A 26,489-nucleotide genomic window follows, 5' to 3' on the forward strand; every position below is an offset into this window, starting at 1 on the left:
AAATAGCTAGGAATTTCAATTAGCAACAGTGAGAATCCAGACACGGTAAAATGATGTCAAAAAGGCCTTGTGTTCAAAGAGGAGTAATTTGAGAAATGAGGTTTTGCAAACAGCCACTGATTCATTGACTTTTAAATCATTAATCACAAGTCTCCATATCGAGGCTTGGTTGGGGGGAGGGGCAGGGATAAAAACTAATTTGTCTATGGCATCTCTGCAAACCCGGGCAAATTGTAAGAGTGTAAGGATGGACACTAGGATGGGGCTTAGCTGTGGGAGGGGACCTGGGAGATGCTGTCATATAAAATGGCTCCAGCAGTTACTATTTTGACCCCATCCCTAGGATTCCTGTTTAAGGAAAGTTTACCAGCCCTATCTTTTGTCTTTCTATTCTCAAAAGAAGACAAATAAAACAGAAGCAAAAACAGAAACGAAATAAACGAATACACCAAATCAAACCAGGTTCATGGATTCGAGTCCTAAGTGCATATGAGAGTTTCCCATGCGGTCTAATGATGCCTGGGTCCTATACCACTTCACTTGGTTAGGACCAGGCCAAAAATTCAGAAGGAAGCCCAGATAATTCTAGTGCACAGACTGGGGTGAGAGACATGATGAATTCAAGTCTAGGTGTCAGCCCCTGTGGGCGGAGGAGGCAGCAGGACTTGGTATAGAGGGGCCTTCAGAGCATCTGGGCCCAGTGGGGGTAGAGCATTGTTTTCTATGGTTTCTATCTGCTGTGTGTCCAGGATGGCCTTGATGACACACATGCCCCCCAATCACTTCAGACTGCAGAAAGGTAGAGAAGAAATCAGAGGAAGGCTCCTGCTCCAAATCCTGCAGGGAATCAAGGGCCAGAGCCTTGTTTCTTAGGTTTTAGAAAGCTCTGCTTTCAGTCATTCTGCTGCCGAGCCCACCCAGGATCCGCCACTCAGGTTAGTCCTCTGGCATACCAGCAGCCAGGACTCTGAGGCCTTGTCCGTCCTCATTGCAGGAGCCCTTGTTGTTCTTGTGACACTTGTTTAGGGAACTGGGTAGATAATTGTGACCTGCGATGTCCTACATGTCCCAGGTTAGACCGAGAGGATGTTGTGCCTAAGAGGATGTCCAGACAAAGCAGTTGATTGTCACATGGCTAGGACAACAGTACTGTATAGATTGTGACTTGAGGTGGCTGTGGCTCCAGCTCCTCACATGGAAGGGACTCAGAAGCCACTTATCAAATGAAGGAATGGTCTTAACTACAGGAAGTGGAAGCAGCAGTGAGGGCCGAGAGAGAATACAAGCAAAAGGAGAGCTTTGCGGAAGTGAGACAGCCATTGTTGGACTACCTGGACCACATCCAATCTCATAATGCTCTCAGTATACATCACATATATTAAAATGACACACGGTCATTCTGTCAGTTCCTGTACCTTTCGAGAACCCTGACAAACAGTCCTTAGGTGCTTTTTGTCTGGTTCTTAAAATTTGGTCTTCATAAAGAAGAAAAAAATTATTAAAAAAAAATTTGGTCTTCACTGGACTCTCCGTAATTTTATGGGCTTTAAGGATTTCTTTTAAAAATGACATTTTATGGTGTGAGGAAATTGACTAAAAATTTCCTAGATTCTGAGAGACCCCTCCCCATCTTAGGACCTAGCACTAAAATCTAGTGGTAATTGGTTGAGGAATGAGACCTAATGCTCACAATATAACACAGTGCCTAGCATGTGGTTGACTTTGAAGATGGGATGGACAAACTAAGAGGTCATTAATTGATAGAGTCAATATATAGGTCATTGGTATGTGAGTCTAGACTGTGCAACTTTTCTCATAACTGTGAGATCTCCATGCCTGTTGCAACTACTGAAGGGCTTGCCATAGGATGCCATGTTTGTGTGTGGGCCAATATTCTACACAGGAGAACACAGAGTGAGAATGTAGAGGCATCCTAGAGACTCTCGTGTGTGTGTGTGTGTGTGTTATGGATGCACCTTATTTAGAGACAGCTACATTTTGTCATCTACCCATCCATCCTTCCCACCCTCCTTTCCTCTCTCCCTCTATTCATCCCTCCCTCCCTCCCTCCCTCCCTCCCTCCCTCCCTCCCTCCCTCCCTCCCTCCCTCCCTCCCTCCCTCCATCCACCCCTCCCTCCCTCCCTCCATCCACCCCTCCCTCCCTCCCTCCATTTATCCATCCATTCACCCACCCCCCACCCCCACCCATCCATTCCTCCATCTGTCCATCTGTCCATCCATCATCCATCCATCCTTTGGTCAGCTACTCAACCTCCATCCATTCACCATCTATGTATTCAGCAATTCGATTGTCCATTTCTCCAACTACCCATCAATTCACACATCCATTTGTCCGACTTTCATTTCTCCTTCATCCAACCATTTAGTCTCCACCATTATCCATCCAGAGCCACCCAGAGTCTAGTAAGCAAAGCAGATAGCGTATATTCTATTGTGGATTTATAGACCAGAAAGAGAGACGGAAGAGAAGTGTATAGGCATAAAAAGATGTTAACTGCTCAAAGAGAAGCCACATAGTTCTAGGAGCGTCTGCAGCACCCGATTGGTGGGGGCAGGTATCAGACTCAGTTGGAAGAAGCTCATCAGGGAAGAATCCCCTGAAGGTGAAAGAGGAGGAGCCCTTTAATGAGATAAAGGGGGTGCAAGCACTCATTCCTGGAACCTGGAAGAGCAGGGGCAAAGGCCAGGCCACCAGAGAAGCGGAGGAAGCCAGAGCCTTTGGGAAGGAAGGAGGGTGTGGGTGGAGCACAGCCGCTCCAGTGAGAATCACTTCGCAATGGACTTGGTAGAGCTCTATGTGGGGTGTTGGGAGCTGGGAAAAGACACTCAGATTTGCCCGAAAGCAAATCAAGAAACTGGGTTATGTTCAAACACTCCTGAGAGAATTCAGAAAAAAAATAAAAATCTTTAAATGTATAAAAAACATTTCAACAGTTATTATACTCTTTGTTAAGACTATTATCTGATTCTTGCATAACTGTGAAGCCAGCTTTTTTTCAAGCATCCATTTAGAAACTCATTACTGCTTAATTAAATACTCATTCTATTAATTCTATTCAATGTTTTAACCCCATTATGTAATTCAAGAATGGAAAATTAAATAGATTAAAATGAAATAGTACCATTTTACATTTCTATAGCCATGTTCACTTTGTGATTTAAAAACAATAGATAAGCATTAATTTACCAAAACAGAGCTAGAGGAGTTATGGATTGTAACATTACTTCTTTTAATTGGGAAAAAATAGATAAAGTTATTTTTCTGTTAAACAGTGTGGCAAATCAAATACCAGATGTAAAACATAGTTTTGCATAACCAGTATGGGCTGGTAGCTCAGGATGACGCGCTGAAGCCTGTGAGTTCATTTACTTCTGAGCTGAACGATGCCATCCTCTTTCTTTGGAAAGTGGGTGAGTTTTGTAATGACCATCAGGATAGGGTTGACTGGCCACAGAGATCCTCATCAGACAGATGAGGGGCCTGGGTTATTTTAATTTTAACTAATTACTTTTTGTGTGTGGGTGCGTGTGCCCATGCATGTAGAGGCCAGTGGCCTATGTCAGGTATTGTGGTAGTTTGAATGAAAACGGCCTCAGAGGCCCAGGAGTGGCACTATTAGGAGGTATGGCCTTGTTGGAGGGAATATGTCAGTGGGGGTAGGTTTCGAGGTTTTCAGATGCTCAAGTCAGGCCCCGTGTTGTTGCGGGAGGTCCTTCCGCTCCTCCAGCCAATAGCCGCTCAGATACCATTGGGGCGTGGTCTCTCTCCCTTTAAAAAAAGCGGCTACTTCCCTTCTCACTCTCTTACTTCCTGCTCCGCTTCCGGTGACTAGACTCCCTTCCTGATTGCGCAGAGGGCTGTTGTCTGGGACGGTGATCTGTAAGTTTTTTCCCCTTTAAATAAATAACCATTATATTAATCATAATTCCAAACTAGTGTGGGATTGTTTGTGACTTACACCTTCACCTTCATCTGGCGCCCAACGTGGGGCTCGAACCCACGCCCCTGAGATTAAGAGTCTCATGCTCTACCGACTGAGCTAGCCGGGCGATCAGGAGCTGGGGTGGCAGGAACACAGCCTGCAGCTCCCTTCAACACAGTGTCTCTCTCTTTCTCTTCCTGATGCCTGTCAATCCAGATGTAGAACTCTCAGCTTCCTCTCCAGCACTGTGCCTGCCTGCATGCTACCATGCTTCCCACCATGATGATAATGGACTAAACCTCTGAACTGCAAGGCAGCCCCAGTTAAATGTTTTTCTTAATAGAAACCTCCTTACTAAGACAAGTGTACAAGTGTCTTCCTCAGTCATTCTTCAGTGGGGGGTTTTTTTTTTTTTGAGACTGGGTCTCTCACTGAACCAAGAGCTTCTTTCTCCTCTCCAGGCTCCTTCCAGGGACTTGAATTTACTAAGTACAGAATGATGTCTTTCCTCCATAGAACAGTTGGTCTGCATGTTAGCCCATAGAGTGTAACATGCTCTGGGCACTTAGCTGAGTCCCCCCTCCCCCCCTGCCCCCAGAAAGCTGCAGGTTGGCAGGAAGGAAGAACAGAGGGATAGCCAGGGTCTTTCCTGTTGGAGCTGCTGGATTTGCAGCTGCACAGCAAACTGACCGTCCAGAGAGCTGACATTGAACTTGCATTGCTGCTATTCGCTCATTTGGGCCTTGGCTTTGCAAAATTAAAAGATAAAGTATCAGAAAGTGTTCTAATCCTTGTTTATTTCCGAGGATAAAGAGGCAAGGTAAAAACCTCTAAGGAATTTATCCAGCAAATACGTTCATGAATTTGTGTTTACTGAAAGGATATGACTTCTTGGAGGAACCTAATCTCTAGCTCAGAGTCGAACGGGCAGAGACTGCGATTGATATAAATAAGATAACGTGTACTGAACGAGCTTGGCACAGCACACAGCATATATAGTAATGGATGAGATGGTTAGTTTGAAATGTCAACCTGTCATGACCTAGACTTACCTGAGACTTTCAGCTGAGGAATTATCTGTTAGTCTGGCCTGTGGCTATGTCTGTAGGGTGTTGTCTTGGTTACTAGTTGATGTAGGGAAAACCTACCCTGAAGGTGAGTGGTATCATCTCGTCGACTGGGCAGGAGACAATGGAAGAGTGAAGGAAGCTGGCTGAGCACAGACAGACAAACAGGCAGCAAGAGTACACTCACTGCTCTCTCTGCGTGGCTGTGGACATGATGCTTTAAGTTCCTGCCTCAACTTCCCCACACTAGTGGAGCATAACCGGGAATAATAGGGCAGATAAACCCCTTCTCCCCCCTACTAGTTGCTTTGGTCAGGGTGTTTGTTACAGGAAGAGACAGCAGGACAGGGATTAGAATTTGTTAGCATCGATAACAAGGGCAGACTCGGCTCTGTAAGATATGAAATTCTTCATAATAAATTGGACAAGGTGATTCAAACCACCGTGACACTTAATTCTTCCCACGGTCTACTTTATAATGAGGTTGCGTGCATATGCATTTTATTTCTCCGCACACATACGAACCAAGCTTTGTTCTTTTCGGTGATGTTTATCCAACACTTAGAGACTTGCTAATCCTTGCTGTATTCTACCAACAGACCCTTCACTGCCAGGGCTAACGATGCTGACCTACAGTGTTAGCTACCTGGATTCCTTCTGCCTATAATTAGCAACCCACGCAGGATGGTGAGATGCGAGGATTCATCTTAACAAATACCCACAGAATGTCCATTGCCTGCCGAGGCCTCTGCCAGAAACACTGCAGTAAATGAGAGGGACGGTGTCCCCGGGCACAGCTCCGCTTCACGTATTGTACACATCCAGCTGTTTGCTGTCTATGAGTTCTGAAACTCTTCCCTCGGCTTTCATAACAGTGGCTGATTTTGTTTTAGGTGCGTTTTAGTCTACAACTAATGATCATTTCAGTCAACACTGGATTGTTAATGTATTACATGTGGAAGACAGTGAACCTTGACCCCTAACTCACACTATAGACAGGAGACACAAAACAAAACTATGCAGCTTAGCATAAATAGCTATCATATTACATAAAAATAGAAAAATAGTTATATGTACAAAGTAGATATTACATATACACATTTATATAGAAGTTTAAAAATACATAGCACAGATATCTAAATAAAGGCCAATTTATTTTTCAACACTAATAGACCTTCCCTCAGAAATAATTGACAATGCATCAGAAAAAATTAGGGGGGTGCTGGGGAGACAGCTCAGTCAGTAAAGTCACTGACCCTTAAGCGTGAAAATCTAGGTCAGATTGCCAGCACCCATGTAAAAAGCGGGGTGGCATGTGCCTGCAACCCCAGCACTGGTGTGTGTGTGTGTGTGTGTGTGTATGAGACAGGACTTTGGGCTTCAGTGAGAGACTTGTTTCAGAAACAAGGCAAGCACCCACGTGTACATGTACATGCACATGTACATACACACACACACATCAAAACCCAGAGGACTATAAGTCTTTGAGCAGTTGCACATGGGGTGGCCATTTACCCCCAGCTGGATGCCAACTCATTCTCAGAGAAACCCATCATGCCCCGGGAAGCCAGCTAACGTAGATATCGAGAGGAAAAGCCGAGATGGGCTTTTGTGACACCCAAGACAGCTTAGGAGATGATCTGTTTCTGGCTGGTTTCCAAGCCCTGCTCCCATTCTCTGCTCTCAGCAATGGCCACAGTGGGGACACCTTGGCAGGTGTTCGCAGCTCTCCCTGGGTAAGCTACACCTGTTGGTGACCTGAGTCCCACAGATGTTTCTTCTTTTGTCCTTTGTATCTTACTAAGGGCCACTTCTACTAAAAAGCAGACAGAATAATGAGCCCCAAGTGCCTGCCTTCTGCTGTCGGTGACTCTAACTCATGCCTAGTTAGTCCACATGACTGCCCCTCCCCACTGCATGCACGCCCCTAAACGATGAACGTTTCTTAAGGAAATACGATCAAAAGCCCTTTCCTGCTCTGCTGGACACTAACTTCTCCTGGTTACCATTCTGTTTCTCTCCTGAAGCAGTACTTCTGTGCAAGATTTAAAACCTTGTGTGTGCGCGCGCGTGCACATGTGTGCATGCACGTGCCCGCCTACACATGTTCTCGACTGTGCCTTCTTGTGCCATAGAGGGTGTGTGGATGTTGGAGGGCCACCTTCTAGAGTCCATTATCTCCTTCTACCATGTGGAACTCAGGCCATCAGGTTGGGTGGCAGGCACCTTTATGCACTGAGCCATCTGGCTGCTCCTGTAACCTGTTTTATATACATGTATATTCAAGACTATGTAAATATTTTTGGGTGCAAAGGGGTTGTGAGTGGACAAAGTTACAGAAACCATGGTCCATGGTCAGAGGTTCTGCCTCTGCCTCCTCCCCACCAACACACTGTCCGACTGAAAAACAATAGTTTTTTTAAAGAAGGAAAATCTCAAATAACATTTCCCCCCTCTTTACAAAATGAAATGAACACAGAAATGGAAGGCCAACAGGAAACCAAAGCAGTTGGGCAGTGATTTCAAGGTCTGTTCTGAAGAGTCAAGGATGCTTGAAAGGTAGACCAGAAGTCCCACCTGCGCACCCAAGCTTTCCCTCTAGATAACAAGCATGCACACTGCCCCAGGAACCTCTCATTAGGCTTGGTTTGCTACAGTTTCTGTCTAAGATCTTGCTTGGGAAAATTTTGCTGCTAAAAAGAAATTTGAAAAGCAGTGCCTCAGGGAACAGTGCCGCAAATAGCATGTTAAACGGTGGGAGAAAAATAAAAATAAACCCACAGAGCAGATACGCCACATTCTTCCTGCCCCCTTCCCCCACCTGAAGGCTAGACTTGGGCATCTTATTTCCTTGAACATCAGCAGCTCTTTCAGCTGAGTTCTGTAGGGGGAGCTGGGGGAGGGGGAGGGAGGTATGGAAATGATGTGAACACAACAGACATGTATAGAATTCTCAAAAAAGTTAAGACATGAAGGTGGGGCTGGAAAGATGATGGCTCAGTAGTTAAGAACACCGTTCTTGCAGGGGACCTGTGTTTGGTTTCCAGCACCCACATGATGGCTCACAATCCTCTGTAATTCCAGTTCTGGGGAGGGGGGAGGTCTTGTGCCCTCTTCTGGACTCTGGCACCACATGCATGTGGTTCATAGATATACATGTAAACAAAACACCCATAAAAATAAATAAATCTGAAGAAGGAATAAAAAGTGAAGGGATATGTCCAAACAAGTTTGTCCTTTTAACAAGAGAGTTGGAAATGATTTCATTTTGAGAAGAAAGCAATTTTCTCTAGAGATCTGCATTTGGCCCCCAACTTGAGTATAGACAGAGAGTGGTCATTTAAGCAATTGTATTGCATCTGTCTGTGTGTGTATGTGTGCATTTGAGAGAGAGTGTGTGTGAGCACACACGTGTGTGCTCATGTGTCTATGTTTCTCTCTATGGGTGCACATGCCATGGTGCATGAGTGGAAGCCAGAAGACATCTTGTGGGAGGTGGCTCTCACCTTCTATCTTGTAGGACCCAGGTATTGAACTCAGGTTGTCGGGCTTAGCAGCAGGCACCTGCACCTTCTGAGCCATCTCACCGACCCTCTTTCAGCAAAAATAATGCAGTCTACCCCACTTACGTTGGGGTTTGGTTAATGTAGTTTTACATGGACAGGAGGAGTGGTCTCTAATTGGCCGCTACCCATGGGCAAATTCGTAACTTCCTGTGTCCCACTTTGCCTTTACTAAGATTTAGGAATCAGGAAAGCAGCATTGTATAAATGCACTGTTGCGGAGTGTGTGCATACGTGGTACCTGTTTGTGGTGTGTGTACACATGGATGCTTGTTGAGGAGTGTGTATTCATGTATGTGCATACATAAAGGTACCTGTTTGTGGTGTGTGTGCACATGGGTGTCTTTTGAGGAGTATGTGTGTATATGTGTGTGCATACACATGGGTACCTGTTGTGGAGTGTGTGTGTATGTGTGTGTGTGCACACTGGTACCCGCTGTGGAGTGTGTGTGTGTGTGTGTATGTATGTACACACGCACACACAGGTGCCTGTCTGTGGCATGTGTGAATCTGTCCACGTGAAACCAGCGGTGCTGTGCTGTGCTCTGCCATAGATGCTGGATGCACAATAGTGGATTCTGCATAGGAAGTCCTTGCTCTCCGAAGTATTGTTCCCAGTGAGACTGTACACAGATTCATAAATAATAAAACAACCTCTCCAGGGCCCTTAAGAGAAAAATAAAGCAGAGCAAGAGCCACACTCAATGATTCCTTCCGACTCCTTCACCATCTGCGTCCACACACAGCGGTTATGGCAGACGCTTGGATAAACAACAAAGCTGAATTCCCTACTCTCGAGTCTGTGTAGATGGGGCTCTGTTTTTTCATATCTTAAGAGTGCCCCCCCCCCCATGAAGACTGTGTTGGAAAACAGATGGACTTCAAGCCAAAGTAACTAAAGAGGCTTCAAATCTTTAGAAGACCCAAGTTTATCTGGACTCACAGACAGGTGGGCCTCAGAGGGACTGCATCTATTGTCTTTAGACATAGGCTATGGTTTTTTCCCCCAACAGCTTTAATGAGACATAATTAATATACTGTAGAACCCACCATTTAAATCATACAATGGTATGGGTTTTGGTGATGTTCAGACATATATATGAGGTGCTATATATCTATAATCCCAGCACTCAGGAGGCAGAGGATCTCAGTGAGTTCAAGGCCAGCCTGGTCTACATAGAAAGTCCCAGGCCAGCTCCATAATGAGACCTACTCTTAAAAAAAATAAGCAAACAACTTTTCTACAATCAACTTTAGAACAAATCTCATCTCCTTCAAAAGAAACCCTATATTCATTTCCAGTGTCCCCCACACCCTTACATGTCCCTCCTTCCCCTGGCAGAAACCCACCTGCCTTCTGCCTCAGGTTTGCCTCCGTGGGCTACACAGTGTGGTCTTGGGTGTCTGGTTTCCTGTTCTCTGAGCTTCCCTATGTTGCCGTGCAGGCTGACACTTCATTCCTTTGAATGATCAAAGGGTGCTCCCGTAGATGCCGTCATGTGCTGTTTGACCCACAGACAGCTGCCGGTTGCTGGGTTGCTCCCACACTCTGGCCTCAGCGACCAACGCCACCATGAGCTCCCACATACAAGCCATATCTGCTCGTTCCCTGAGATACAGACTTACGAGCAGAATAGTTGGGTGCATGGTGGCTGTTAGAAGGGGTGTGGGTCCAGGCCACTGTGGGCACACACGACCTGCGGTCTCACCTTTCACGTGTGTGGAGACGCATGCTCCTGACTAGTTCCCTGAGCTGCCAACAAGGAAGGTGGTCACTGAAGTCCCCTTTTCAAGAGTACAAAGGGTGAGTGGGACTCATAGAGGAGCCTCCTGATTCTCAGTTTTCATGGGGTACTGATTGAGTTACCGCAGGATCTGAAAGAGTCCCCAGAGCCTGTGGCGCCAGGGCCTTTCATGTGCACGCTGACAGCCTTTGCAGGCAGGGAGAGAACATCTTTAATAGTCCAAGTCTGGGGGAACGACGAGGACAAGAGAAACCTGTGCTCTCGTTATGAGGGATTTGTATAGATTCATACCGGGGACTGATTTGCAGCTTCTAATTTGTATTTAATCCCCAGATGCCTCAGCTTGAAAGCCATTGTCTATGTCTGCACCACTGGTTCCTGTTTCCAATCACTCCCGTGGGCCCAATTGCAATTCCCGTGGGCATAGCTACATGTGTCTTCCTGAGTGGCTCACACACTTCCTGAGAACATTAGAGTCCCGTGGGGGAGAAGGGATGGCTGAGCACTGTTCCCTTGGGAACTGGGTGTCATGACAGAAGGAGGACTGGCTGAACCATTCTTTCTCCTTTCTGGGCTCTGATCCCAGGGTGGCTTTATAGCGAGCAGGTCTATTGGGGAAAGAAGGCTCCAAGGGCCCCCACCACACTGAGAGACCAGCAGAGAAACCAACTGTGCTCAATGCCATGAGATGCTCTATCTCCTTGGCTGGGCCATTTATTTAATGTCTTCTGTGATTCAATATTATTTTTTGTGATATATGTATACATATGCGTGTATGTGTTAATGTTTGAATACATGTGTGTGTTGGTTGCATGTGCATGCTTGTATGTGAATGCAGAGTGTCATCTTCAATCCCTCTGCACTTGGTTTTTTGAGAAAGGGTCAATCAGTGAACAGAGCTCACTGTTTTATGTAGACTGGCTGGCCACTCAGCTCCAGGCATCATCCTGTTTCTGTCCCCTAGTGCCATAGTGCCTGGCTCTTCATGTGGGTTCTAGGGATCCAGACTTAGGTCCCCATCATTCTGCTTCGGTCCCTCAGTGCCATCGTGGCTGGCTCTTTTGTGTAGGTTGTAGGGATCCAGACTCAGGTTCCCCTGCCTACTCAGCAAACCCTTCATTCACTGAGCTATCTGCATGGGTGCATCTCAATTTTTCATCTGCAAAATGGGGGTAATTAAGGAAGCCTCCCTTTTCAGGTTACAGGGATGATAAAAGGACTGTTAATAAGATGCCCAGTTGAATGCCCAGCACATGATATTCTGTTTGATGTACAATGTTAAGTACAGCATAGAGAAGATGGACAAAGAAGCCAAGGCAGTCACAGTGAATCTCATTACAAGGGACAAGCTTTGTTCTTCTGGGGTTTTTCCTACAGCAGCTCATCTCTCATAGATCTATATTCCCACCAGTAGAACCCTTGGTCCCTGAGTTACTGAGAGCTGATATCCCAATCAGTACTTACTAATTTCCTAATTGTCCCCGTATCCGACTGAAGCTTCTCAACTGTCCTGGTGTTTGGGCTGGAAATTGTTCATTAGCTGTTGGGGTCCTGGGGACGTGAGTGAAATACTGCAGAAGCTTAAATTATTTTCTTTACTCTTGAGAATTACGTGTTTACAAAGAAGTAGGGTCACTCCCTGAAATCCTCCTCCAACTTCCACTGACCCCTGCTCTAGCACACTCCTTCACAATTGCATGTCTTTTTATTTTAAAAAAGAAAGGAAGGCAGGGAGAGATTCATTTTATTTGTGTATTCGTGTGTATGTGTCTATATGAGTGACTATGTACATGTTTGCCATGCATGTGCAAATACCCATGGAGGCCAGCAGAGGGCGTTGGGTTCCCTGGACGTTGGAATTACAGATGTTTGTGAGCCACCTGTGGCAGTGAACCCTGCACTTCATTACTGAGGAGCAAGTGCCCCTACATGCTCTGCCATCTCTTGGGTCTTTGAGCAGCAGCATTGGGGTTCCCACCCACCAGGTGTCAATGACGCTTGGCTTTCACACCGAGTTGTTCCTGAAAATGTCTCTGGTTGCTGTAAGATAACCCCAGTGGTATGTGTTTGTGTGTGCATGTACGTGTATGTGTGTGTGTGTGTGAGTGATCCTTCACACAAGTCCTGTGCCTATGAACAGTGGTGCTCACACTCCCCCAGGATGAGATGAATGAGTGAGCACCTTGGTCCCATGCTCACACCTTGTAGGAAAACATGGAGAAAGCATAATAACATTTTTCAGCGTAATTGAATCAGACCTTGCTCGGAATGCATTCAAGGGTAAGACTAAATACTATAATTATTATGAAGATTATTGATGTAGTTCTCATTACTCTACAATTTTTGAATTAGCGACTGATAATCCTTTACATAAAAGAAGGGCGGGCCTGCTTGCTCTTTGTCTCCTTGACAATTGCTCGTCCCTCACCCTTCAGTAAATACATCTCGTGCCTGGGCCCCCACTAGATCCATGGGCAATGGACACTAGGTCTCTCAGGTAGGGTCCAGTGTCACTATCCCATCCCCAAGAAGAAGATCCCCAGAGCTCTATCACTTGTGGGGTTTCTCCACAGGTCTTAGACAATAAGGACAGAACATCTTGCATTTGGATCAACTAGAACTGTGTTCAGGTTCAAGCTCATTTGTCAAGACAGAATTCCAGGCAGGGCTCCTTTCCCTCTCCGAGTTTTAGACCCTTCCTAGCAAAGGTGCCTGGGCACCTGCCTCATCTGCATCACCTTTGAGCTGGCTGGGCTGCAGCATCCAGGCCTACACTAGACCTCTGCACCAGGTGCCCAGGTCCCCGTGAGAAGTCTGCCACAGACTATCTCTCCTCCCTCAGCAGCTGCTCGGGTGGCCTGACTCCAGGAGAATGAGAGCCCAGGAGGCAGAAGGTCCCCAACATCCCCAGTGTGGAGAGCAGCAAGCCCTTTCTCCTGTGCTGGTTGCTACAGAAAGCTATGTTCCATCCTGCTCAAGGTGGACCTTCCTTCAGGGTCCTTGCCTTTCCTCAGTGTGTCACTTCCTGTCCTGCCTTCCCACCCATCAGTCTTGAATTCTATCATCATGTTCAAGACTCTCTTATTTAAACAGCAACAGAAACAAAACAAGGGGAAGCCTCCCCGCGGCCCTGACTCCTTCACAAGAGAGGCCCCTTTTCCTTACCTCTCCCGTCCTGCATCGAGAGAGAAGATGCACAGATGTAGACATATTAGAGCACACAGTGCAAATTCATTTGCAATCAAAGAACAATATAGTGGGCACTGCTGAGATGCAATCATGGTAGAAAACACATGCTTCAAAGTCCTTTATGGATCTGGTGGTAGAGGGCTGGATTGGACTCATGTCGCTAGCCATGGCCCTGAGCACTTGGCTCATTGGACTGTCTTGTGGCCAATCAAGGGACTTCTTGAGTGGATATGTAGGGAGAGATTCTGACCCAGGGAGCCCTCCAGAGTAGTGATCACAAGATTCCAGTTCCCCCGGGTGGGACGTTGAATCTTGCCAACCTCATAGGGCAGAGGTTAACCTTTGACCTCTGGCCATTTGTAATGCACTATGGATGCCTGTTCATCACATATCCCTATGGCAAGGGGCTTAGGACAGGGTTGGATGGCATTTAGCTTCTAGACCCAGCTAGGACCTGCCAGCTAAAGCAAACCCTTGGATAGAGTCATCACCACACAAAGCAGGCTCCAAGGCACAGTTGAATTTGCTCCTGTCTTATCCTTATAAAAAAAATTTTTGTTTTGAGATAGGGTCTCATTATATAGCCCTGGGTAGCCTGGGACTCACTATGTAGACCAGGCTGACCTTGTCTGCTTCTGCCTCCCAAGTGCTGGAATTAAAGGTGTTCACCCCTGTGCCCAGCTTTCCTGCCTTCTCCGTCTGCTCATAGTCTTTCTAAAAGGCTCCTGTTAGTGCTTCTGCTGCGGGCTCTAGCCCATACCCATGGATACATGCAGAACTCTGGTCCTTATCCAACTGCCCTTCAGAGCCTGTTGTATTGAGAGCCCCAACTGCTCATGTGACCCCTCTTCCGGGTCTAACTCTCTTTGTGTCCACAGGCGCCATCTTCCTCTGTCATCAGCAGTCCACACCGGTCCAGTGATGGAGGGCAGAGAGGAAGGTATTAGAAAGCCTTACTAAAAAAAGGACTTACTAAAGAAAGACTGTGGTGTGGCGGTGACTAAATGAAGTGCTTACCTTAAGCACGAGGACCTGAATTTGACCCCTAGAACTCACGTATGTTTTGTTTTATTTTTTGAATAGCTGGGTATGATAGCATGTGCTTGTAATACCAGTGCCTGGGAATGGAGACAGGGGGATTCCTGGGACTCACTAGCTGATCAGACTAGCCTCCATGGCAAGTTCTAGGCCAGAGAGAGACCCTGTCTTCAAACAAAAATCCAGGCAGACAGTGGCTGAAATGTGGTAGCTGTGGCCTTCCTATGTATGACATATCTATGATTTGTTGGGTCAGGCGTTTTGCTTTTGAGCTTATCTATAAAGACCTCCACATATGTCATGAACAAACACGGCTAGTGCCCTCTTTTACTATCGTAATATTTATAAAAATGAAAACCAGGAGCCACTAACATGTCTATTGATAGGGGGTTGGTCCATCGGTGGGGCATCCATAAACCAGAACCCAACAGGGAGCCATTAAAATGAATGAGGTAGTAAATTGTTTGATGTTATTGATCAAAGGGGAAATCTATTGTATAGGACTATGGAAACGCCCGCGGCTTACTTAGTGGAAATAAAGTGTGCTAACTTAATGAAACTGGGAGTAAGTGTCACTTAGGGGGCTTATCCGAGGGCAGTGATGGGGTAAAGAGAATGGGGGGTTACAGGGCTGTTATGTTCTTGAGTCGCAGGAGCCCAGGAACCAGCCAGGTTCACTAATTAGTGAGGAGGGGCCAAGCTGGCAGGCCAGGCTTGCAGGTGTCCTGGCTACAGCCTCTTCCAAGTTTGAGAAGCAGAGAACAATCTAAGCCCATCTGGTGATTTTGAGGGGTTCAGAGACTACTTTGCAGGGGCTCAAACTTAGAGGCGGGATGACTGGAGTCTGTGGGGCTGGGTGACTGGGCAGGGGATGAAGGGTAGGAGTCAGGAAGGGCTCAGCATGACTTCATACAAAGGCATGAGGGTATCAGCTTGCTCACGAGTGCTGTCGTGAGGGAAGGGAGGATCTGTGACAGCCTTTCACTCTGCCGAAAGGAATGCTGGGTTGGGAGACAGATCGGTGCTCCTGATGGGCTCACAATGTCGAAGGCTTTGAGGACTTTGGACTTTCCTGAATTATGGAGGGTGTGGGAGCTACAACCCCAGCACTTGGTAACCTGAGGCAGGCAGGAGGATTGGTGTGAGTTCCAGGCCACCGCCGTCAACAGAGGCTTGGCTCTGCAGCAGACAACAGGCTCAGCTATGTGTTTCATATGTGTCCTGCCACCCAGTGAATTGAACGCTATTCTTTGAGGCATACAGAAGGGAAAAGGCTGGCAAAGGTGGAGATGGTGAACCTGTGTGAGCCTGCATTCATGAGTTAAAGGCAAGAACTGAGACCAGCAAAGGGAAGAGACAGTGTTCTGTTAGCGTGTCACCCACAGCCACCTGTTTGTGAGGAGTGATCTGCTGATTGCTGTTATATGTACATATGTATTATATGTGCATGTGTTATGTGTATATTTGTGTTTATGTATTATGTGTGTATATGTGTTATGTATGTATATGTGTTATATGTGTATATCAAGTGAGAATATTTAGAATGGAAACTATGTTCTGATAAAAATATTGGAGGAGATAAAGGTTATTCTATTTAAAATAAATCTAAAATTGTTTTCTACATTTTTGTTTTGAGACTGGGTCTTATCTAGCACTGGCTGGCCTCAAACCCCCTATGTAACTGAGAGTGACCTTGTCTCCATTTCCTGGATGCTGGGGTGGCGGGTGTGTATCACTACTCCAGTTCTATTAAGTGCTGGGGATCAAATCTAGGGCTTTGGACATGATAGGGAAGCACTCCACCCATGGAGCCAGACCCTAGCCCTCTAAAACACACCTGAGAAAGATAAATGAACACTTCATACTCACTGTTTCTATGGTAACCGAGGTGGGGTGGGGAGGGTGAGGGAGAGGTGCAGAGCATTGGGACAGAGAACTCAGAAGCAGACCTACACAGACACGAGCAAGCGATACGTTTATATAGTTACAGCTTGATGGCGGAAGGCCAGCCGCTCTAAAATGGCGCTAGGACAATCATTCACCCATTGACAAACAGATGACCTCAGCCTGCACCTACACTCAAAACAAAATTAATCCACCATGGATCATAGACTTAAATGAGAAATGCAAACCCACAGAACTTTTCAAAGAACTTTAACATGCAGGGCAAAGAATTCTCTGACACCCAAGGCACAATCTAGAGGACAACATATAGATCAGATGTCATCAGCCTAGACCATTGTTCCCTAATGGTCTTAGTAAGAAATTGAAGACCAGGTCACACCCGAAGCAGCATTTATAAGCTGCATACTGACAACGGCCCCCATTCAGATGACTGTTGTCTGGCCTTAATGGTCAACTCTTACTAATCCAGAACCTGGGAAGCATCACAGCAAGACACAGCCCAGCGGGGGAAGATAGTTTGGTGTCTCTTGTGAAACCAGCACTCTCTAAACATGTAGCTTGACATTTGCTCCCTGAGGCCAGCTATTACAGAATGAAAACAGAACCCAGACACAAAAATCTCCTACAAATGGATATTTGTAGGAGAGTCACTTGCGATCTAGAAAGAAGCCTATAGCTTTCAGTGAGTAAATGGTTAAGCAGACTGTGGTATATCCATGCCGTGAGATAGTACTCAGCCATGAAAAGGAATAAACCACCGGCGTGTGCTTAGTATTTAGGTAGCACTTGGTTTTATGCTTAGTGTAAAAAGATTTGAATACTGTATGATTTCATTGAAGTTCTGTCTTTGAAATGATAAAAGAATAGATGGAGAACAATAGTGGTTTTCAGGGGACAAGACCAGGGGTAAGAAGCAGAACAATTATTATGGGATAACGTGAGGTGGGCCCTCTGGTTTCAGACTCATGATTCTCTGGACTCAGTGTCCTGAGCTGGGATTAGAGGCGCAACAAGATGCCTGGCTGAATGGGGACATTTCAAACAGCCTAACCCACAGTGAGACAAATGTAGAGTTCCCAGCCTAACCCAAGAAATGACACTCATGTAAGTGACAGCTACAGTCTGGCCAGTCTCAGGAAGGTGACCTGGGCATTGTTACTTAAGCACTTGAACTTTGCAGTTCCTGATCTGTAAGTGGGGAACACAGCAGGACCCACATCCATCCTGGGAATTACATGTCATCACACACAAAAGCTGTCAGCGTGGGGCCCCACACAGAGAAGGTGGCCTTCCGTCACCAGCACCCCATGGCAAGGATAAAGATCCTGATGACTGGGGACTGTAACAGTCAGCATCTGGGGAGTGACAGGGACTTTAATAGTTAGCAGCTGGGAAATGATAGAGATGAAACAGCATAGAACACCCCTGGGCACCTCCCAGTCATCTTGGAATGGAAGAGAATTCAGTAAGAAGAACTGGGGATTTTGTCTCCAGTATAGGGGATGGACTGCTCAGTCACATACATACTCCTAGGCAAATGCTCGACCACTGAGCTGCATTCGTGGTCCCAGTTAGGATTGTGAGGGAATGTTGTTGCTCTTCTAGTCCAATCAAGGCTGCAAATGCTTCTTAGAGGGAGGGGCTATGCACCTCCTTGATGGAATGCTGACTGGCCTGGTCACGTGCAGGCAACCATAGCTGCTCTGAATTCATGAGCATAGCTTCCTGTCATGTCCGGAAAGCACTGTTTTGCTCTGGTCCCTCGATATCCCTCTCTTGGGATATCCTTGTTTCTGAGATGTTTCGTGAACCTTGGTGTGTGTGTTTACACGTGCAAGTGCATGTGTATGCATGTGCATGTGTGTGTGCCTACACATGCAAGTGTGTGCATATGTGGGGGTGTGACATCGAAGTCTCATTTGTGGCTGTGCACTTCACAGACTTATTCTCCATACGTTGACACATTGTGTTCTCTCTGGAGTCTATCTTCTGACACGCTCTTGATCCAGCTTCATTATTTTTTAAGAAGAATCCCAGGCCATGGTGTTCTCATGTACCTGCCAGTAGAATTCGCTTCCTTGCTGGAATCTCAAGGCCATTACAGCTGTCGTAATGACAGCTTGTCTTGGGACTTAGTTCAGCCAGAGGATGGCATTTTTGAATCACTTTTGGAGGCTCAGAGTCTGTGATCTTGACCCTTGCCCTTGTGACCCAGAGGGAGCCACGAGCTCATTGGTGGATGGGGGTCACATTAACTAACTGTGGATGCTTAAATTGCCTCTATCAGGAAGCATTCTGAGACACCACAACTGGCCCCTCAGCAGCATTTTCCAGAGAAGACTGGTAAATGGTGGTTTGTGGCTCTGGAGGAGCAGGCCTGGCCATCCTCATGTCACTCCACTCTCACCTCCTTTCTCTGGCCATGGATGCTTGTTCTGGAACCTGCCCTGTTAACATTGTACAGTGCAGCTACATCTCAGCTAAATAAGAGAACGCCATCATTTTTATCTTTCCGAAACCAGGAATTTCTCTCTCCTGACCAATATGGAAGAGGGAAAAAGACCGGCCGTGTTTGAAATGATGGGTTGGTCACAGAACACAAGCAAATGAAGTTAACATGATGTTTTTCCTCCAAGCAATAGGGCAACTGAAAGAAAAAAAAAATAAAGGCAAAAGCAAACCCAAACCAAGCACTCAGAATTTTATTAAAGCCCCCATGGACCTGAGAAGCATTCAGAGATTCAGGGCAGATTTCCTTGCCAACCTATACACGCAGGCAAGTGTTAACTGCCCAGTTACGACAGAATCTCATAAACAGAATTCTTTTGGGGCAGCCTTCTGCCAGATAACCTGGGGGCTCCATTCTGTGCCTTCTCCAGCTTCCACTCAGTGATTACACTCGCTGGATACAAAGCAACTTCCTCTCGTCTCTGCGTGCCAGCAGCACGTGAGAGAGGACTGGGGATGCTGTGCAATTTCAGCCCAACTGTTCTGGGGGCAGAGACCCATCTCCGAGATGCCATAATCATTGCACCGGCCTCTTTATGAAACCACATGCCGAGCCCCGGGCTTGCCAAGTATTACTGACCTTGGCAGTTGGCTTCCCTGTGTTTGATCTGATGGAAAACCTCAGATCGCAGAGATGTTGAGTCCTGTGCCTCAGTTCACACAGCCTGAAGATAGCCATGCAAAGAAAGATAAAGGGTGGGTCTGAGATCATCACAGAGGTCTTTGGGGTCAGGCTGAGTTATCTCTTAAATCCAAGCTGAACATGTTCATTGCTGCTCTTGGACAAAATCGGCGCATGAGAAATGAGGTGGTGTGGGGGTTTCCGACAGCACATTTTCACTGTGAGGTTTCCGGACCGTCTCATGCGTTTGAACAGACACCAGGCTGCTGCAGGCTTGCTCTCCTGCACCAGGAAGGCGTCAGCCCAGCTGACTTTATGTCAGTCTTTGACATCGATATCTGAGAAATGGCTCCATGGAAGCATGTATTTCCCTGCTTCATCCTCAGTGAGTAGCCTTGAAGGGATGGGATTTAGATTGCATTGGGGACACTGGTCCAAAGCGAATCAAGAGGAGTTGACTTTTCAGTTATGTCCCCAGAGTGATAAATGAGGTAGTGTTTTTCCCCCCCCCAAGATGAGGAGATGGGAATCCAACGTGGATTTCAGACACATGAGAAAGAGCTTATGAATTTAGATGATAGTTCGGCAGAAATAAATTGTACATCTGCTCATTCATTTTAATAAAGTGGAGAGATGCCATGTTGCTGGGGCCCTCGGAGAACCCCGGGTTCTTAAAATTATGATCCTATAATGGTAGCATTAAAATTTGTAATGCAGCCAGTACTTCCTGCATTGGAGGGAAAATTCATTTATAAAGTAAAAGTTCAGACTTCAGAATGTAAATGGGAAGATGCAATTTTTCTTGGCTGGATAGGAATTAGTCCTGGGAGAATTGGGCAACATCTTGACCATAAAATATATTTTAAAAGTCTTGAGAGGTTTTCAGATGGCTCACAAAAACTTTTCTGGGCTATCTCTGTTTAGGTAAATTGTGCAAGTACAGGCATGCAGTGAATCGGCTTCGCTATTTCTGCCTTGAACTTGGTACTTCTTGTACAGGGGCAGTTACAGATTCCATTCCCATTTGAAACGAGTCTAGCCTGCTGCAAATACCAAAGTCATTTTTACTCAGCAGCATAAACACCAGGACAAGAGCTCTTGTAGGGCGGCGATTACCCAGTTACTGTGAAAATTTACACGTTCAACGAACAGTACTGAGGTTTTTTTTAATTACATAAGCTCTCTATGTTAGAGGAAATGCCATAATCCTGATTGTAGGTTCCCCGCTGACTTTAAATCCCAGAAGCATTGCTAAGAAGTTCTTTAAAAATAGGTAAGTATTAAGTTCGTAGAAAGCTTTTAGGCGGAGCAGCGAGTTCAATTTGATTTTGCTGATCAGCGGTTTGTGTGTCTGGATGGAAAGGGACCGAGCTAGAAGCTGATCTGTAGCAGGTGGCAGAAGCCTGAAGACCCTGCTGCCGCGCTTACCTTTGTCTCTTGGTGGAGGAGGGGCTTCTGCCCATCACCTTTGAATAAAACACAGACCCTGAGGAGGTCACACTCAGACTTAGACTCCAGGGCACTTAGCAGATCTGAGGGCAGACCATGCTCCCCAGGCATGTGAGAACCCTGATCTCTTATATAGACACACAGTTTTACACACACACACACACACACACACACACACACACACACACACACACCTATGTATAGACACACCTACACATAGATACACATATCTACATGTATATACATACATATACCTACATACAGAGGCATAAATACCTGCATATAGGCATACATATACACATACATATACAGATTACATACAGACATGCATACCTATGTATAGATACATAATATGCACATATAATGCAAACACAATACATACATGCACAAATACATATATGCACATGTATACATATATATTATAAAACTATGTATACAAATACACATATATGCCAATACATGTGCATATAGCCACATATATGAATATGCATATGCGCACAATAATGCATAGACATATATATATGCACACATACACATGCTTATATACATAAACACACACAATATAAGTATGAGACATACACATATTTGTAGTTACCAATATAAATATATATGCAATATTATATATAACTATAGACACATACAAACATATATAATATATATGTAGACACATATTTACACACATATATACACATATACATATACAAAGATATCTATGAATGACTCCCCAGCTGTCTGGCTGTGAATGGGCTGTCCTTTGAACTGGTGACATCTAGGACTTTAGATGTTGAAGCCAACATACTGATGTGGAAGACTTAGGCTGGTCCTGAGACCAGAGGTCTTAAAGAGGAACACAGGGACCCAGCATTGTAAGTTTCACACATAACACACACCCTAATGTGTGCATGTACATCTGACTAGATGATCAGAAGGTGGTGAAACTATGGAAGTGGGACCTGGCTGGAGGAGGCATGTCCCTGGGGATCACATCTCATCCTGGCCCTGTCCTGTTAGGGCTCATCTCTGTCTCCTGTCTGATATGATGTGAGCTGCTGTGCTCCCTCACTCCCCCGACCCCCACTGACTGAAGCCATGAGCTGTTTCTAGGGGTCTTCAGTCACAAGAATGAGAAAGACAACCAAAGATGGTTCTCATAAAATGCGGTAAGCTTGGACTTGGGCAGGTCAGCGTCGAGAATAAAACGCTGCAGGAGCCTGGGGAAGGATGCTCAGTCCCTGAATGAACTGGGCTTTGCTTTGCAACCAGCCGAATTTATTGGAATCAATTCTGGGCTGCTCCATTTAATCTCACTTAGAAGAAGGAACTGGAAGTGAGGAGGCTCTGTGTAGGCTTTTCTCTCGCCTTTTTCCTGCCTCACAGGATGCGCCGTGCATCTCCACTGTAAGGACTCCTTTATGTATTATTTATCAACATTGGATTTTCTTGTTTCGTGTTTCTTCCTTGGCTGATAAGAAGGATGATTCAGGGCTCTGGCAGTTTATGCAATGAGTTTATTCACTTCTGAAAAGGCTGTCCCTCTAGGCAGCGTGGCTCTCGGCCCACCTCAGGAACACTGAATTAGAGTGCCGGGGGTTTGTGTTGGTGAAGGGATGCCACATTTACTTCTGTAGCAGCTTTCTGTGCCACAAGGATATGGGTATGGGACCTGCCGTGTGCCCTGAGCAGTGCCCATCACCTGTAAAACCACTGGCTTGGATGAGACTCTTTCCAAAGCCCCCCTTAATATGATTCTTAAAATCTGATGATCTCTGTTTTCACGGTTAAGTATTTATACTTTCTCCCCCGTTCATCAGTTTGTCTGGCATCCGCCACTTGAAAGCCAGGTGCTAGTTAGTTATTACAGTGACCAAGTACTCTGCTAGAAGCAGCTTCAGGGGGCAAGGGGTTATTCTGGCCCCTAGTATACCGTGGACAGCGCATCATGGTGGGGAAGGCACCTAGGTGGAAGTGGGACTCCTCACCTCACATCTCCACAGGACAGAAAGCTGAGCAGTAGGCTCCCCTGCTCCCTTCTCTGCCTTTTTATTTGATAGGGAGATTCTTCACTCCCCTGTTGAATTTCTGTGGGAGTGCCCTTACAGATAAGCCAAGAGGTTTGTCTCTGAGGTAACTCTGAAAGCAACTGACAGTGAATGTTAGCCATGACGTGGTCCAGGTTAGCGAGGTGACAGAAGCAGGCAGTTGCATGGAACATTGGAAGGGGATATTATATGTTATGGGGGATATGGATATGTGCCTGCTATGTGCATGTGTATTGGAAGAGAAATACACAGTAAACATCACATACAACTCAGACAAGTATATACGTGCAATACTCTATGTAACATAGACTCAAAAGATCATTAACACTGAACTAGAAGCTAAAATGAAGTCTGCAATAAATATATTCTGAATGAATAATAAATTTATCTTTAGTTGGGTATAAAGGCTCTCATCTGCAAGCCTAGTATGTGAGAACTAAGGCAGGAAGATATCTACACGTTCAAGGCCATCCTGGGATAGAAAGTAAGACTCATATCGCAAAAGAAAACCTCAAATCAAACATTTGGTGTCACTTCCATGCTTAGTGCTAGAGTAAACAATGGAGACCAACGAAAGGTTCAGGTGCCTACGAATAGCTACCAAAGTACTCAGGTGGCCTTAGACATGGTTAGCTTTAAATGTCAACGTGACACAACCTGGAATCACCTGGAAAGAGTCTCAATGAAAGACTGTTTAGATCAGGCTGGCCTGCATCATCCATGGGGGATTTCCTTGATGGTGGTGATCAAAGTGGGAAGACCCAGCCCCCTGCGGGCAGCACCCTTCCCTAGGCAGGAGCGTCCTACACTTCCTAAGAGTGGAGCAATAGGGCTGAGCGCAAGCAAGCGAGCAAGCAAGCCAGTGAGCGTGCATGCATGCGTTTCTCTCTGCTCTTGACAGTGGATAAGAAGTGACTAAGCTCCTGCTTTGGCTTCCTCATAGTAACGGACGACAACTTAGAATTGCTATCAAAATAAACCCTTTCTCCGCTCAGTTGCTTTGTGCCAGGTTTTTTTTTTTTTTTTTTTTTTTTTTTTTCTCCCCACAATGACAGAAAGAAATTAGGACAGGAGCTTATGTAGTGAGGACCTGATGAAACAAGTCACGACAACACGACAGTGCCAAGCAAGCAGGAGGTCAAGCTTGTGCTAGCACAGAGTGGGAGGAGCAATGAACTGGGAGATTGACAACCTGGTAAAAGGAAACAGAATGCCCAGGCAGTGGCATGAGGGTGTGTTGACATCTGGCAGAGATGAAGGCAACGTGGCCCATGGGCAATGTTTGCAGCCACCAGGGATGAGACTCCATTACTTGTAAAATGGTTCAGTACAAGGCTGGTTGGGAAGGGCTGTGCCACTTTCCGGCCTTCTCCATTCTGGTGGCTCTTGGATCTCCATTAAGAACTCACGCTCACGCGCTACAAATTCATTTTGCTAGTAGCAGTGCTCCTTCCCCAGAGTCATGTGGTGGGTGTTTTAGAAACCGCGTGGTTGTTGCTTTTAGTGTGAGGATGTTGCCTTTGAATGGAGGCAGGTGCATGGAGTCTTCAGAGGACACTGTGCTGCAGTTGGGGGGGGGGGACGGCAGACACTCAGGGCTGAGACTCTGCCACCTGGAGTGAAAAATGGCTTTTATTGCCACTGAGTTGCTCTTGACCCTCTGAGCATCACCAGAGGGTGAGGGAGGCACAAAATTTGCATGGGAGTTCACACAGGGATGGTGGGGCTCAACGAGTCACGGATATAATTACAAAAGAGTGATTAATGCAATCAATCACTTGGCTGTCTGGTCTACCTCCAGGAGCAACTAAGCTACACGACAGACTTTTTCCCACTTGCAAAAATCCGGACATTTTACACCACACATGAGCACGGTCTAGAGTCAGCATGGGTGTGTCAGCAGTTTATGCAATGCCACTCTGCTGCCAGAGGACAGTTTGTGACAGAGTGAAGAGGTCATTCCACCTCCCGGCTCCTTCATTAGCCGAAGGGGAGCCTGTCTGGAAGATGACTTCTATTCACAGGTCTTGGCTTTTCCTTGGAGAATGTTTCTCTTTATTCTTTGTGGTCAAGAAATCCCCCACTCTGGGCTGGTGAGACGGCTCTGCCTTTACAGGCCCTTGATGCCAAGCTTGATGACCTGAGTTCAGTCCCCAGGACCCGCATGGTGGAAGGAGAAAACTGATTCCCATAGGTCGTCCTCTGACATCTATGTAGGCATCATGACATGAACCCTCCCCCAAACAGATAAATGTTACACACACACACACACACACACACACACACACGTAAACAGCAATGACAGGAAATCCAGCCCCTGCCCTGCCTGAAGGACCTCTGAAGCTTGGATACTAGATGGAGGATCCCGTGTTTCCCATGATCCTTGGTGTGGGAGAAGAAAGCAACAAACTCCCCTCTTCTTCAGAAGGTGAGCGTGGGGAAGAGAGCATCAGCTGGTTTTCATGGAAACCCTCCTCAGTTATGGGATGGTGAGCAGAGGATGCCGTTTTTGAGCCAGATCTCAGATGAAGGGTTTGCCTGGAAGTGGACAGACCGGGAGCCTAGGCGCTCTGGGGACACTGCTGTTTACAGAGGGGAAAGTTCTTATACTGTGCATGCTGCTTCATTCCCATGATGCCTCTCTTCTCTCTACATCTGGGGTCACCCCATCACTCCGCACAAAGCCTGGTGAAGACCTCATGGCTCAGGTTTGGTTTGGTTCGAAATCTCAGCCAACAGAGAACTATCAGCTAAATGGGGATTCTGAGGCCTGACAGAAGTCTCACAAATTTCCCTCTAATGGCGATAAAATGCTTCGTGGGAAGAGGGAGTTGGGAACTGTTTGGAAAAACATTTCATCATCTTCTGAGATTTATCTGGTTGTTAAAATGTCTTGGGCTCCACCCTCCAGGAAAGTCACCCAGTCAGATAATTTACGTGGGTTCGATTTTCTCAGAAATATGGCTGTGGGGGTGACTCTCCACTGAGCGGAGGGAACATGTACTTATGTGGTCAGTGTTTAGATACAGGTGCAGGGAGGTTTGCAGGCTCTCCTAGGGGAAATCACGACTTAGTATGTTCACAGAGATTCTCCTGCCTCCCTAACACTAACACATTGAAACTTGGAGGGTTAGGTAAATACACCACCCCAGACTTCTGGAGAAAGGAGGAGGTATAAGGGGAGTTTGCTCCACTTTCTTTCATTCCCCTTCAGTTCCCTTCTCGCCTCTTCCTCTCCTTTCTGATACAGAGTCTCCTGTAGTCTACACTCTGTGTAGCTGAGGTTGATCTCGAACTTCTGATCCTTCTGCCTCCAGTTCCTGAGTGCTAGGGTTACAAAGGAATATACATCACAAGATTCTGTTGATCTGCAATGCCCTGAGTAACCAATCACTGGAGACTGATAGCAGACTAATTGC

The 26,489-nt window shown here is 46.2% G+C and overlaps 1 protein-coding gene and 1 non-coding gene across 2 annotated transcripts in view; both read right to left on the bottom strand.

The window, feature by feature from the left end:
- Nucleotides 1-26,489, bottom strand: part of Cdh13 (cadherin 13) — a 940,941-nt gene that overhangs the window by 71,738 nt on the left and 842,714 nt on the right. The window lies entirely within an intron of this gene.
- Nucleotides 4,000-4,072, bottom strand: Trnak-cuu (transfer RNA lysine (anticodon CUU)). Its single transcript has one exon. It is a non-coding gene; the product is annotated as a tRNA-Lys (tRNA).

The sequence above is a fragment of the Chionomys nivalis genome, chromosome 21 (genome assembly GCF_950005125.1).
Source record: "Chionomys nivalis chromosome 21, mChiNiv1.1, whole genome shotgun sequence".
Taxonomy (NCBI): Eukaryota; Metazoa; Chordata; class Mammalia; order Rodentia; family Cricetidae; genus Chionomys; species Chionomys nivalis.